The following is a 14,351-nucleotide window of genomic DNA, read 5'->3' on the forward strand; positions in this document are numbered from 1 at the left end:
TTTAAAAGCTTGTTTTTTGTTAATTATTCTAATTTACTGAAATAATCACTTTTGTGTTTTCATTGGCTGTAAGCCATAATCATCAACATTAACAGAAATAAACACTTGAAATAGATCACTCTGTTTTTAATGACTCTATAAGTTTCACTTCTTGTATTGAAGAACTGAAATTAACATTTTGATGACATTTTAATTTAGTGAGATGCTCTTGTATATAGTATAGTGATATGTATACATTTTATGGTATGTAGTGTGAACGCTTCATTATATATTATATACACATGCACAGCTTTACACGACGAGGTATATAATATATAATAGTATATAGTATAGAGCTATGTAAACACTTTATAGTTTATAGTGTGAACTCCCCACTAGATGTTATATACACAGGCACAGCGTCACACTACTATCATACCTTATAGTGTGAAGCTGTGCATGTGTATCTATAATATAACACTACAAGCGTCCCTCTGTCTGAAGCCTCTATAGACTGCACAAGCTAGACACGCCTGCGCAGTCTGGCTCCAGACAGATAAATGCATGGAGCTGTTACAGGTAGGAGGAGTATATGGCGCCAAAGTTCGCAGTATGAAAAGACACTGAACGCATACCACGATCTCCGGCGCCATACTTACATACTTACCTGACCGGGAGGAGCGTTGCCACAGCACCTCTCTTCTCGCCAGAGACCAGGGCAGGAGTGAAGGTGTCGTAGTCGGCGTATGCGTATAGCGCTATCCGGTGCCATTTTACTGAAGACACATTTTCAGTGTGTCTTCAGCAAAATGGCACAGGACAGCGAAGTATGGGCACGTGCGTACTCCGGCGCCGCACTCCTCAGAAGAACAGGACACCGCAGCGCTGGAGCACAGAGAAGAAAGGTGAGTATAAATGTTTATTTTTTTGTATGTGTGCAGCGTGAAAGGGATGAGGGGACCACACATACCAGGATTGGGGGATGAGGGGGCCACATATACCAGGATTGGGGGATGAGGGGGCCACTCATCTCAGGATTGGGAGATGAGGGGGCCACGCATCCCAGGATTGGGGGATGACGGGGCCATGCATCCCAGGATTGGGGGATGAGGGGGCCACGCATCCCAGGATTGGGGGATGACGGGGACACTCATCTCAGGATTGGGGGATGAGGGAGCCACGCATCCTAGGATTGGGGGTTGAGGGGGCCACGCATACCGTGGAGTTTTGTGTGAAATGATCAATGATTTGATTTTTGCTTCGTTCTCTTTTGTGTTTTTTCCTTGCAAGCAAATTAAATGAAGAGAATAATACCAAAGAATTTGTGATTGCAATCATTTTCAGGAAGAAACTGAGTATTATCTGACAGAATTTTAGGGGTGACAATACTTTTGGCCACCACTGTAGTAGTATGAAGCTGTGTGAAGCACGATGCTGCAGTTGGTTTCTTATTAGGCAGTTTCTTATTAGGTAATTTATTTTTTTCTGTTTTTTACAGATTTAAAGCGCACCTGTCAACAGGACTGTCCTCAGTAGGCTGTGTGCCCACGATCCGGAGCCGCTGCAGGTTTGACGCTGCGGACTTATGCAGCGTCAAATAAGCAGGAGACAAATGTTACAGTATAGTGGATGGCATTTCTAGAAATTCTATGTCTACTATGCGTCTGTGGCTCACTCACGGAAACTGACATGTGGCGCGTCTTTCCAGACCGTAGCATGTCAATTTCAGTTGCAGGTCCGCTTGCAGGCTTTCCCCATAGACCTAACCTCTATGGGGAAAGTCCATAGGTAAAAAAAAAAGGTGCCGCTCATTTGAATATCCGCATGCGGCCCCTCCGCAGCATCGGGGCCATAGGCTGGGAGGCATCGTGGGCACACAGCCTTAACCACATACACTGTCAGGTGGGCGACATTAAACTGATTAAAATTATACCTTGGTTGATGAAATCCGTCCTGTGGTTCTTGTGTAGTCTTTACTTTCAGTTTGGAGATAATGATATGCTCGTGCTTCGGGGCGGCCTGTGGGGGGGGGGCGCTCTATCTGGTGCTCTGCTTACATATTCATCTGTATGCTCTTATTACAGGTCACTGTGCCTTCACTGACCTGACTCTTATTTTACCCCGCACTAATGGATGCATTATGTAAAATAGGAGGCTCCTCAGGCCGTCCCTGATCACGAGCATATTATTATCTCCAAACTGAAAGTAAACATTACACAAGAACCACAGAATGGATTTCATCATTTTAATCAGTTTAATGTCGCTCACCTGACCGTGTATGTGGTTTACTGAGCACAATCTTTCTGACAGGTGCGCTTTGACAAAAAAAAATGCATTAATATAATACAATGCAGCAAGGTGCCCTGATTAGAATACAATTAAGAGCAGCTACAAAAGTTATAACAATGGCACAAAAATGGGCATCAAAGTGGGCAGTGAGGTTAAGTGTTTTTGGGCTCCTGATCTCACACCACCATTACATAGTGATTGCCCGCATCAAATACAAGTCACTCCAGCCTGGCCAAAATAAGTTTTGGGTATCAAAACTGACATCAAAGTGGAGATATAACCAATTTTCACATATTTGAATAAATAATTGGTGTTTTTCAAGGGTTAAATGACTTTGGGTCACTGATCTCTGACCACCATTACATACATAGTGATGGGCGCATCAAGTTCAGGTCATTCTAGCCCGTTTAAATATGCTCTGGGCATGAGAACTGCCATCAAAGGGGGCAAATAGCCAGTAACTGGTGTTTTTCAAGGGTTAAATGACTTTGGGCCACTGATCTCAGACCATCTTTACATATAAGCCACGCTCACTGAACAGTTGAGTCACTAGTTGGGGCGCAGCCTCACTTTATGCAAGTGCATGAAGCGAAGCCACACCCACTAGTCGGAATCTGGCCAGGAGTATGTATAACGCATATGGCTCAGACACAGGCGAATCCCCGCAGCTCACAGTGTGTGCTCTGGGGGATTCATAAGTCTGCAGTTACATAGAGGGACTGCAGACTTATAGATTTAGAGTTGTCAACCCCTTTAAAGTGCACCTGTCAGTAGGATTGTACTAAGTAAACTACATACACTGTCAGGTTGGCAGCGTTACGCTGATTAAAATGATAAAAATTAAGAGCATTGCTTGCTGATATGTGCAACTGAGCATGCGCCGTGGCCGTTTTGCTGGAGCCAGATTGGCAGTGGTGCGTGTGCAGTAGTATCTATCACCAAGCGATGCTCTCAAACTGGGCAAGCGCCGCCCACCTTGCGCAGATTAAAAGCATCGCTTGTTGATAGATGCAACTGCCCACACGATGCAGCAATTTTGCTGAAGACTAATTTTTTTTGCTCCAACAAAATGGCCGCAGACCATGAGCAGTATTATCTATCGCCAAGCGTCAAACAAGGTATCATTTTAATCAGTGTAATGGCGCCCACCTGACAGTGTGGGCACACAATCACAATCCTGCTGACAGGTGCGCTTTAAAGTCAGAAAAGATCAGAGGCATAAGCACGATGCTGAAGTAGATTTCTTTTTCGGCAATTTATTTTTTCTGGGTTTTTTTACAGGTTTTACGACAAAGAAAATTACATTAATAAAATACAAAACAGTGCGCTGCTCTTATGTGAGTAAGCTTAAAGGCAACCTGTCACATCCCCTATACCCTCCAACCCAGCAGCATTCACCTATGTATCAGCAACTTCCCTGCCTAACCAGCCCCGTATAACATTACTGAGTGAAAACAAAGTTTACAAAACATTCACATGCTCCCCATTGCCTATGCTTATGAGGGCTTTGACTAGTTGATGGGGCATGATTACATAATTTGCACGAGCGGCGTCATTGTCGCTCATGGAAATCTTGCACATGCGCCGCTCATTCCGGCACCGTCACTGCTTTTCTGAGGCCGGGTGTACGCTTCTTGGCTACAGAGGCACACTGCACATGTACGGAAGTCATCTTCTAAACTTCCGAACATGCACAGTGCGCCTCTGATGCGGAGAAGCATACACCTGGCTTCAGAGATGCAGTGACGCTGCCAGAATGAGCGTGATAACATGGAAAGGAGGCTGACTCTTCTGGGAGCAACTAACACCCACTAGTCGAAGCCCTGATTAGCATAGGAAATGAGGACCATATAAATGTTTTTTAAACCTTGTGCTCTGTGGGGATTCAGAAGTCTGCAGGCACACAGAGTGACTGCAGACTTAATGATTTAGAGCAGACAACTCCTTGAAAATTAACCTGTCAGCAGGATTGTGCTAAGTAAACTACATACACTGTCAGGTTGGCGCTGTTACACACATTAAAATGATACCTTGGTTAATGAAATCCGTCCCGTGGTTCTTGTGTAATTTTTACTTTCAGTTTGGAGATAATGATATGCTCGTGCTCCGGGGCAGTCTGTGAGGTGGGCTCTATCTGGTGCTCTGCTTACATCTGTATGCTCTTATGACAGCTCACTGATCGATCACTGACATGCCTCCAATTTTTAATTTACATAGTGTATACATTATGGGGGGAAAAAAATGACATCAATCAAAATGGCGCTCGCGCAGGCGCATCTATCTCATGCCACGGCCATTTTGTTGGAGTAAAAAAATTATTCTCCAGCAGAATGTCTGCGGCGCAAGTGCAGTAGCATCTATCGGCAAGTGATCCTCTTATTCTGCGCAAGCGGCGCCCACCAGTAGGCAAGGCCTGCGCAAAGTAAGAGCATCGCTTGCCGATAGATTCAACTGCTCACGTGCTGTGGCCATTTTGCTGGAGCCAGATTTTTTGCTCCAACAAAATGACAGCGGAGCAATTGCAATAGTATCTATCGCCAAGTGATGCTCTCAATATGCGCAAGAGCCAGCCACCAGTGGGCAGGGCTTGCGCAGATTAAGAGCCTCGCTTGCTGATAGATGCCACTGCGCACGTGACGTGGCCATTTTTCTGGAGACAAATTTTTCTTTTGCTCCAACAAAATGGCCACGGCACGTGCACAGTAGCATCTATGGCCAAGCGATAGATGCTATTGTGCCTGTGCGGGCGCCATTTTGCTTGATTTGTTTGTTTTTTCTAACCCCACATTATGTATATAACAAGTAAAATAGGAGGCAGGTAACTGAACGATCAGTGACCTGTCATAAGAGCATATAGCTGACTGTATAAGCAGAGCACCAGATAGAGCCCACCCTACAGGCTGTCCCAGAGCACGAGCATATCATCATCTCCAAACTATAAGTAAAAATTAACCCCTTTTTGACGTGTGCCATAATAGTATGACAAACGTGAGAACCCCCTGTTTGGTGCGAGCTCCAGCACTGAGCCCGCAGCTTTCCAGGTACACGACAGCTGATATATACAGCTGACATGTGCCCGCAACAGCTGCGGGTGGAATAGCGATCCACCCCCCCCCCACCCACCCGTGGCTGTTAACTACACAGTGTTCCAAATTATTATGCAAATAATATTTTCTCAGATTTTCCCAAATTACCTATATGAATTGCAGTCATTGTAATTTTCCAGTCAAATAACTATTAGAGTACAATTGAAACAGTTTTCAACTCAAAACTTTATTCTAGGGGATGTTACATTTGCACATAGGACCGCTTGTTCGAAAGGAGCTTCTGAACTCTCTCGTCCATTGAATTTGTCAGGTTTTGGATGGTTTCTGCTTCCAATTGTTTTGCCTGAGGACAGAATAGACTCCCAGAGCTGTTGCTTAGATGTGAACTGCCTCCCACCATCATAGACACTCCTTTTGATGATGCTCCAGAGGTTCTCAATGGGGTTGAGGTCAGGGGAGCATGGGTGCCACACCATAAGTTTGTCCACTTTTATGCCCATATCAGCCAGAGATGCAGATGTGTTATGTGCAGCATGAGAAAGGGCATTATCATGCATGAAAATGATCTTGCTGCGGAATGCACGGTTCTTCTTCTTGAACCATGGAAGGAAGTGCTGTTTGAGAAACTCAACATACATTATGGAGTTCATCTTTACCCCTTCAGGGATCCTAAAAGGGCCGACAATCTCTCTCCCCATGATTCCAGCCCAAAACATTACTCCACCTCCTCCTTGTTAGCGCCGTAGCCGTGTTTGCATGGGGTGTCCATCAACCAGCCATCCTCCAATCCATCCATCTGGACCATCGAGATCATTTCATGCATGATAATGCCCCGTCTCATGCTGCACATAACACATCTGCATCTCTGGCTGCTATGGGCATAAAAGGGGACAAACTAATGGTGTGGCACCCATGCTCCCCTGACCTCAACCCCATTGAGAACCTCTGGGGCATCATCAAAAGGAGTGTCTATGATGGCGGGAGGCAGTTCACATCTAAGCAACAGCTCTGGGAGGGTATTCTGTCCTCAGGCAAAACAATTGGAAGCAGAAACCATCCAAAACCTGACAAATTCAATGGATGAAAAAGTTCAGAAGCTCCTTTCGAACAAGCGGTCCTATGTGCAAATGTAACATCACCTAGAATAAAGTTTTGAGTTGAAAACTGTTTGATTTCAGTTTGTAATAACCTGCTAATGCTTATAATTTCAAAAATGACCATTTTTTGTTCTTTATTAAAATGAAAAGGTTGAAAACTCTGCTGTGCATAATAATTTGGAACATGCATTTTGAGTGCAGTTGAGTTTTTTATTTTTTAAAACTATACTGTTATCATAGACAGTTTGTACAAAAACCTTTCAATTGTACTCTAATAGTTATTTGACTGGAAAATTACAATGACTGCAATTCATATAGGTAATTTGGGAAAATCTGAGAAAATATTATTTGCATAATAATTTGGAACACAGTGTAGTTAAATTCTGCTCTCAATCTCTGACAGCGGCATTTAACTCGCGCTTCCCGGAAGCGTGTCGTTGGCTCCGCACATCGGCGACCGTGTTACATGATCGTGGGTCGCCGATAGGTTGGCATGACAACCCAGGTCTGCAGGAGACCCTAGCCATTGTCATTGCCAGATTGTGGTCGGCGCTCATAGCAGGTGAGCATTTCTGCTACACACAGGAGATCTGATCATCCCCTGTGTGTAGCAAAGGCGATCAGAGAATTGCAGCTTCTAGTCTCCCATTGTGACTATTGAAGCTAGTGTAAAGTAAAAAAAGTTTAAAAATATTAAAAAAATTATATTAAAGTTTAAATCACCCCCTTTCGCCCCATTCACAATAAAACAAAAAAAATCACTCATACACATATCCACATTCAGAATCACTTGATCTATCAATATGAAAAAATATTTAATCCGATCGATAAACGGTGTGACGTGAAAAAAATTCAAAATGCTATAATTACTTTTTTTTGGTCGCCGCAACATTGCAATAACCGCGATTAAAACATCGGATCTACCCCAAAATGGTATCAATAAAAACGTCAGCTTGGCGCGCAAAAAATAAGCCCTCATCTAGCTCCAGATCGTAAAAAATGGAGATGGTATGGGTCCCGGAAAATGGAGCCATTTTTTTTTTTTTTTTTAAGCAAACTTTGGATTTTTTTTCACCACTTAAGTAAAAAAACTATACCTGTTTGGTGTCTACGAACTCATAATGACCAGGAGAATAATAATGGTAGGTCAGTTTTAGCATTCAGCAGACATGGTGAAACAAAACCCCAAGAAAACAACTGTGGAACTGCACTTTTTTGCAATTTCACCGCACTTGGAATTTTCCTGTTTTCCAGTACACGATGTAGTAAAACCAGTGGTGCTGTTCAAAAGCACAACTTGTCCCGCAAAAAATAAGCCATCACATGGCCATAGTGACCAAAAAATAAGAAAGTTATGGCTCTGGGAAGAAGGGGAGCAAAAAAGGAAAACACAAAAATGGAAACTGGTCTGGTCATGAAGGGGTTAAACAAGAACCACTGGATGGATTTCATCAGCCAAGGTGTCATATTATTCATGGTAATGGCGCCCACCTGACAGTGTATGTAGATTACTGAGCACAATCCTGCTGACAGGTGCGCTTTAAGGTCAGAAAAGATCAGAAGCCCAAGCACGATGCTGAAGTAGGTTTCTTATTCTGCAATTTATTTTTTTCTGTTTTTTTACAGGTTTTACCACAAAAAAAATGACATTAATAAAATACAATGCAGCGTGCTGCCCTTATGTGAATATGCTTAAAGGGAACCTGTCAGGTCCCCCATGCCCTCCAACCCAGAAGCATTCACCTATGTATCAGCAAATTCCCTGCCTAACCAACCCCGTATAACGTTACTGAGTGAAAATAAGGTTTAAAAAACATTCACAAGTTCCCCATTACCTATGCTAACGAAGGTTTGACTAGTCGATAGGGCGTTCGTTCCCCAGACTAGTCAGCCCTCTTTCCATGTTGTCACGCCCCTGTTGGCGTGATGACATAATTTGCACGAGCGGCGTCATCGCCAGCTGATGCTAATCTTGCGCATGCGACGCTCATTCCGGCAGCGTCACTGCTTCTCCGAGGCCGGGTGTACGCTTCCCCGCATCAGAGGCGCAAACCATCTTCTAAACCTCCGAACATGCGCAGTGCGCCTCTGATGCGGGGAATTGTACACCTGGCTTCAGAGATGCAGTGACGCTGCCGGAATGAGCGGCGCATGCGCGAGATTTGCATGAGCGGCGATGATGTCGCTCGCGCAAATGATGTTATCACACCAACAGGGGCCTGACAACATGGGAAGGAGGGACCTAACACCCACTAGGCAAAGCCCTCATTAGCACAGGAAACAGGGACAGTAGAAATGATTTCTAAAGCTTTTTTCCACTCAGTAACATCAGGGCTGATTAGGCAGGGAAGTTCTATTGCCTGCTCTTCTCACAGCCCATCAGCACACAGCGCCTCCATCTTGTAACTTACCAGCCTCGCCATTTTAGGTGTTGATAGAATGGCCATCTCCTGCCAGCTGCCACAGTCTCCTGGAGATGAGAAGATGTCTTCTTGTTCGCAGTGGATGTCGCTGTATCTGTAGTAACGGTCGCTCTCTCTCACCCGCTCCCGCCAGATACGTTGTGTACTGCACGCAGTATACCAGCGACTGCCTCTGCGGGCGTTAGCTCGAGATGCTAGACTCTGCGGTGACGTCATCGGGAGGGGCGGAGCCTCCACGTCACACGGCTCTCATTGCTGTTGTCTCCAGGAAGGGAAGCTGCTTTTGCTGTGTGTGGAATATGGCTTCCAACAGGTCTCCATTCTGAATAGAGGTGACCAGACTGGAGCCCCTGAAGGGGAGGCTATCACAGCAGGCACCAGCTGTAGACAGTTTATCAGTGACATGGCTGCTGGAATGGAGGGGATTCTAGTCTGCCTACAGAGCAGGCTGCTGAGAGAGTCCCCAGTGCTATTCTCCCAGGCCTTTATCCTGGAGTAATGTGTATATAGCCACACATATGGAAATCCTTGCACTGACACACAGCACAGTCACCCACATGTGTACATCCATGTACACTATATGCACAGTACACAGGTCCGTATTCGCCACTAGGCACGGGGGTCCAGTGTTTAGGGAGCGACGCCTGAATCAAGATTAAAAATATTTATTATCCCCTTAAATGACAGCTGGCATTCTGTGGCATCGGCCCGGACAGATTTGGAACCGATGGGGTCCGATTAACCCGTTAAATAACGCTGTTACTTGCAACAGCTGTATCTAAAGGGTTAAATGACCCCATGTGATGACCACAGGGTACAGTGGCTTGTTAGAGACCAACGACGATCAAAGTAAAAATTATATATGTCCCGCAGTGAGACTAAGTGAAAAAGTAAAACCAAAAAAAAATAAAATGTCTGTAAAAATCCAAAAAGAAGCACACACAAATCACAAAAAGCAGCATTTGCGTTATAACAAAGATAAAAACTCGTACACATAATTGGAATTTTCGCGTCTGAAACGACCAGATCTATAAAATTGTCACATTATTTAATCCGTATGGTGAACACAGTAAAAAAAAAAATAACACCAAAAATGTCGCTTTTTCATCATACTAACACACAAAAAATGGAATAAAAAGTTATCAAAAATACATATATAAAGAAAAATGGTATAAAAGAAAGCTCAAAATTGTCCCGCAAAAAACAAGCCCTAATATGACTTACTCTAGAAAAAAATAAAACTTATAGCTCTCATAACATGGCGGAGCAAAAACAAATCCATTTTTGTAAAATATTGTTTTTAGTGTATAAAAGTAGCAAAACATAAAAATTATATAACATCAACCACACAAAAATAAATTGAAACAATCAATCATTTAATTGCTGTTTTTTCTTCATTCTGCATCTAAAGAATTTGAATAAAAAGTGATCAAAAAAATGTTATGTTCCCCAAAATGGGGCTTCGCGCAAAAAATAAGCCCTCGTGCAGCTCTGTTCGCCAAACAATAAAAAAAATACAGCTCTCAGAATATGGCGATGAAAAAAATATTTTTTTATAAAAAAGCATTTTACACTGTGATGGCAGCAAAACATAAAAAATATATATAACGCTGGTTTCGCTGTAATTGTACCGACCCAAGAATAAATCCACCTTATCTCTTATACCGCACGAGGAACCGCACAAAAATAAAAATAAGGACTATTGTACTGCTATTTTTTTGTTCATTCTACCTACCAAAAATCAGAATAAAACTCAGGTCACGTTTATCCTGCGCTCTCCATTGACCGCTTACATTGGGGGTTCCTTTTAACCCCTTCACCCTAAAAGCCTGTTTTCACCTTCCTGACCAGGCAAATTTTACAATTCTGACCAGCGTCCGTTTATCTGGTAATAACTCTGGAACGCTTCAACAGGATCCCGGTGATTCTGAAATTTTATTTTGCTAACTTATTGTACTTCATGCCAGTGGTAAAATTTGTTCAATATGACTTGCGTTTATTTGTGAAAAAATCTGAAATTTCGCAATTGCAAACTTTTAATTTTTATGTCCTTATAACAGAGAGTTATGTCACACAAAATAGTTAATCAATAACATTTCCCACATGTCTACTTTACATCTGCACTATTTTTTTAAACTTTTTTTTTTTTAGGAAGTTAGAAGAGTTTAAAGTTGACCATTAATTTCTAATTTTTCCAACAAAATTTACAAAACCATTTTTCAGGGACCACATCACACTTGAAGTGACTATGGGGGGCCTATATGACAGAAAATACCCAAAAGTGACTCCATTCTAAAAACTGAACCCTTCAGGGTACGTGCCCACGATCCGTAATAGCAGTGCTGCGTCCAAAACGCTTTGTTCCATATTGGAAGCATAGTGGTGGGATTTATAGAAATCCCATGCCCACTGTGCTTCTATTTGATGCCGCGTAAACTCACCCGTGGCGCGGTTTTTACGAGCCGCAGCATGTCAGCATTTCCGCAACAGAAATTTCCCCAATAGAATGTATTGGATGCAGTAAATCCGCATGTGTTTAATGAACACCTGCGTGATCGGTCCCAGCTTTTTGGACGCACCGAAAATACATTGTGCCCAAAGCACTGCTATAGCCTAATCGTGGGCACATAGCCTGAAAGTCCTCAAAACCATATTCAAGAAGTTTATTAACCATTCAATTGGTTCACAGGAATTAAAACAACGTGGAAGAAAAAAATTAGCATTTTACTTTGTTTCACAAAAATGTTGCTTGAGCCCCAAATTTTATATTTTCACAAGGGTAACAGGATAAAATGCACCCCAAAATTTGTTGTGCAATTTTTCCAGAGTACTCCGATACCCATGGCCGGCTCCAGTTTTTCGTAGACCCTGGGCGAAAGTGTCTCATGGGCCCCTTTTACACATACCATGGTACATGATGCATAGATACAGCAGAGAAATATACTGTAGGTATAGTACAATGCCCAAGATTTCACTTATTTCTTACATTACATGAGTGATATCTATTGTAAATAGCTCAGAAACTGGTGAATCCCCGCAGCGCACAGGGCGTGACCTGGGGGGATTCTAAAGTCTTCATTTTAAACCGAACAGTATAGTCTTCCATACAGTATTCTGGGCACCACATATTCCTCCATACAGTATTATGGGCACCACATAGTCATCCATACAGTATTATGGGCACCACATAGTGCTCCATACAGTATTATGGGCACCACATAGTCATCCATACAGTATTATGGGCACCACATAGTCCTCCATACAGTATTATGGGCACCACATAGTCCTCCATACAGTATTATGGGCACCACATAGTCATCCATACAGTATTATGGGCACCACATAGTCCTCCATACAGTATTATGGGCACCACATAGTCCTCCTTACAGTATTATGGGCACCACATAGTCCTCCATACAGTATTATGAGCCCTATATATTGCTCCATGCAGAATAATGGACCCCATATAATGCTCCATACAGAATAATGGGCACCATATAGTGCTCCATGCAGAATAATGGGCCCTATATAATGCTCCATACAGAATAAGGGCTTCCATATAATGCCTCATACAGTATAATGAGCCCCATATATTGCTCCATACAGTATAATGGCCCTATATAATGCTCCATACAGAATAATGGGCCCCATATAATACTGCATACAGTATGGGCCCCATATAGTGCTCCATGGAGAATGGGCCTCATATAATGCTCCATAGAGAATGGGCCCCATCAGTGGCGTACCTACTGGGGGGTAAAGGGGGCGTCACGTTGAGGGGCCCACCCTGTTAAGCAGAAGGCGACCGCGGCTCTCTGAGGTGACGCTGCTGTTCTCTTTCTGAGCTGAGACTCTGCAGGCTGCACAGCACAGCAGCCAATTGCAGAGTCTCAGTGCAGTGCACGGTGAGGGCTAAAGTGCTGCTAACCTCATCTTCTTCTACAGGCTGGCAGCGCTGCGGTTAGCTCCACACCATCAGTGCTCTGATTGGTCCACGCTGGACCCTGGGTCCTAGTGAGCTGCTGCAGTTAGGTTGTGCAACCTGTGCCAAGACAGGGCCTGGCCCGGACCAGTCATCAATCACCTTCATATGTAAGTGCTGCTGGAACCAGTTTTTTTAGTTTTAAAATAAATGACAGCATATGATGTTACTGTGGGAGACAGTGGGGTGAATGTGAGGGGAAGAGGGGGAGCTGAATTGGGGTAGTGGGGGTGGGGGTGGCGCTGAGGGCCTTGTGTTCTGAGATTATGTGCAATCTCATGTCATAGTTGCTGTCTGGGGAGGGTGGAGATAGGGAGGTAGGGGACTTAGGGCTCGTTCACAGGTCAGGATCTCCGGTACGAGTGGTGACAGTTTCCACACGTACTAGAGACACTGACACACGCAGACCCATTCAAATCTATGGGTCTGATCACATGTCAGTGTGTTTTCACAGACCGTGTGTCCGTGTGCTCCACACACTGACATGTCCGTTTTTTTGCAGATGCACGGTCCGCAAAACATACCACACGGATTTTATTATTTTATTCTTATTTTTACACAGGGACACTGCAGGAGCAGACACTACTACTACCCTCATCATTGCCACTGCTGGTGATGATCACAGTGATGGCACTGAACCATGATGAGGGCAGCGTTCGGCAGCGCTACCTGGACACTGATTCCCAGCCGCCCGTACGTGTGATCCTGATGCGGCACACGGGCCGCACACGGGTGCAACACGTATAACACACACCGGCATACAAGAAACAGATATCTCCAGTACCGGTTTTTCCGATACCGGAAATATACGGACATGTGAAACCAGCCTTATTATATTTACCGTTTAGGTCTTATTATAAGCCCCTGCCTGATAGTATAACAAACCCCCATACACTAACCATGGCATGAGCTGTACAACATTTAAAGGGATTGTCTGGTCTAAATGTACAAGTCTGCAATTACTTTATGTGGCTAAAAAACCAAGCAATGTGAACTGAGGTCTAAGATGGCACACATGCAAGAAATAGGAGCATGTTCACACTAGCAAAAAGAAGCAAAACCTACAAAAGACAAAAAATATATCTCATACCCTACCATCATTATATATAAATGTAAAGCAAAGTTGCATATTAAATATAGGGTACTTAGTGAACTATTTTTGTATACTTTTTTTGATCAAAAATAGTTCACTAAGTACCCTATATTTAATATGCAACTTTGCTTTACATTTATATACAGTTATATGAAAAAGTTTGGGCACCCCTATTAATCTTAAGCTTAATGTTTTTTAAAAATTGGTGTTTTTGCAAGAGCTATTTCAGTTTGATATATGTAATAACTGTTGGACACAGTAATGTTTCTGCCTTGAAATGAGGTTTATTGTACTAACAGAAAATGTGCAATCTGCATTCAAACAAAATTTGACAGGTGCATAAGTATGGGCACCTCACCAGAAAAGTGACATTAATATTTAGTAGATCCTCTTTTTGCAAAAATAACAGCCTCTAGTCGCTTCCTGTAGCTTTTAATGAGT

At 43.3% G+C, this 14,351-nt stretch overlaps 1 long non-coding RNA gene across 1 annotated transcript in view; it reads right to left on the minus strand.

The window, feature by feature from the left end:
* LOC141245817 (uncharacterized) overlaps window positions 1-9,002 on the minus strand; it is a 55,052-nt gene extending 46,050 nt beyond the window's left edge. Inside the window, exon 1 of the long non-coding RNA XR_012309474.1 lies at window positions 8,824-9,002. This is a non-coding gene — a long non-coding RNA (uncharacterized lncRNA). The remainder of the gene's footprint in view (window positions 1-8,823) is intronic.
* Between the last annotated feature and the right edge of the window lie 5,349 nt (window positions 9,003-14,351).

The sequence above is a fragment of the Phyllobates terribilis genome, unplaced genomic scaffold, assembly GCF_046119375.1.
Source record: "Phyllobates terribilis strain yellow unplaced genomic scaffold, ASM4611937v1 Scaffold_2137__1_contigs__length_162031, whole genome shotgun sequence".
Classification (NCBI taxonomy): Eukaryota; Metazoa; Chordata; class Amphibia; order Anura; family Dendrobatidae; genus Phyllobates; species Phyllobates terribilis.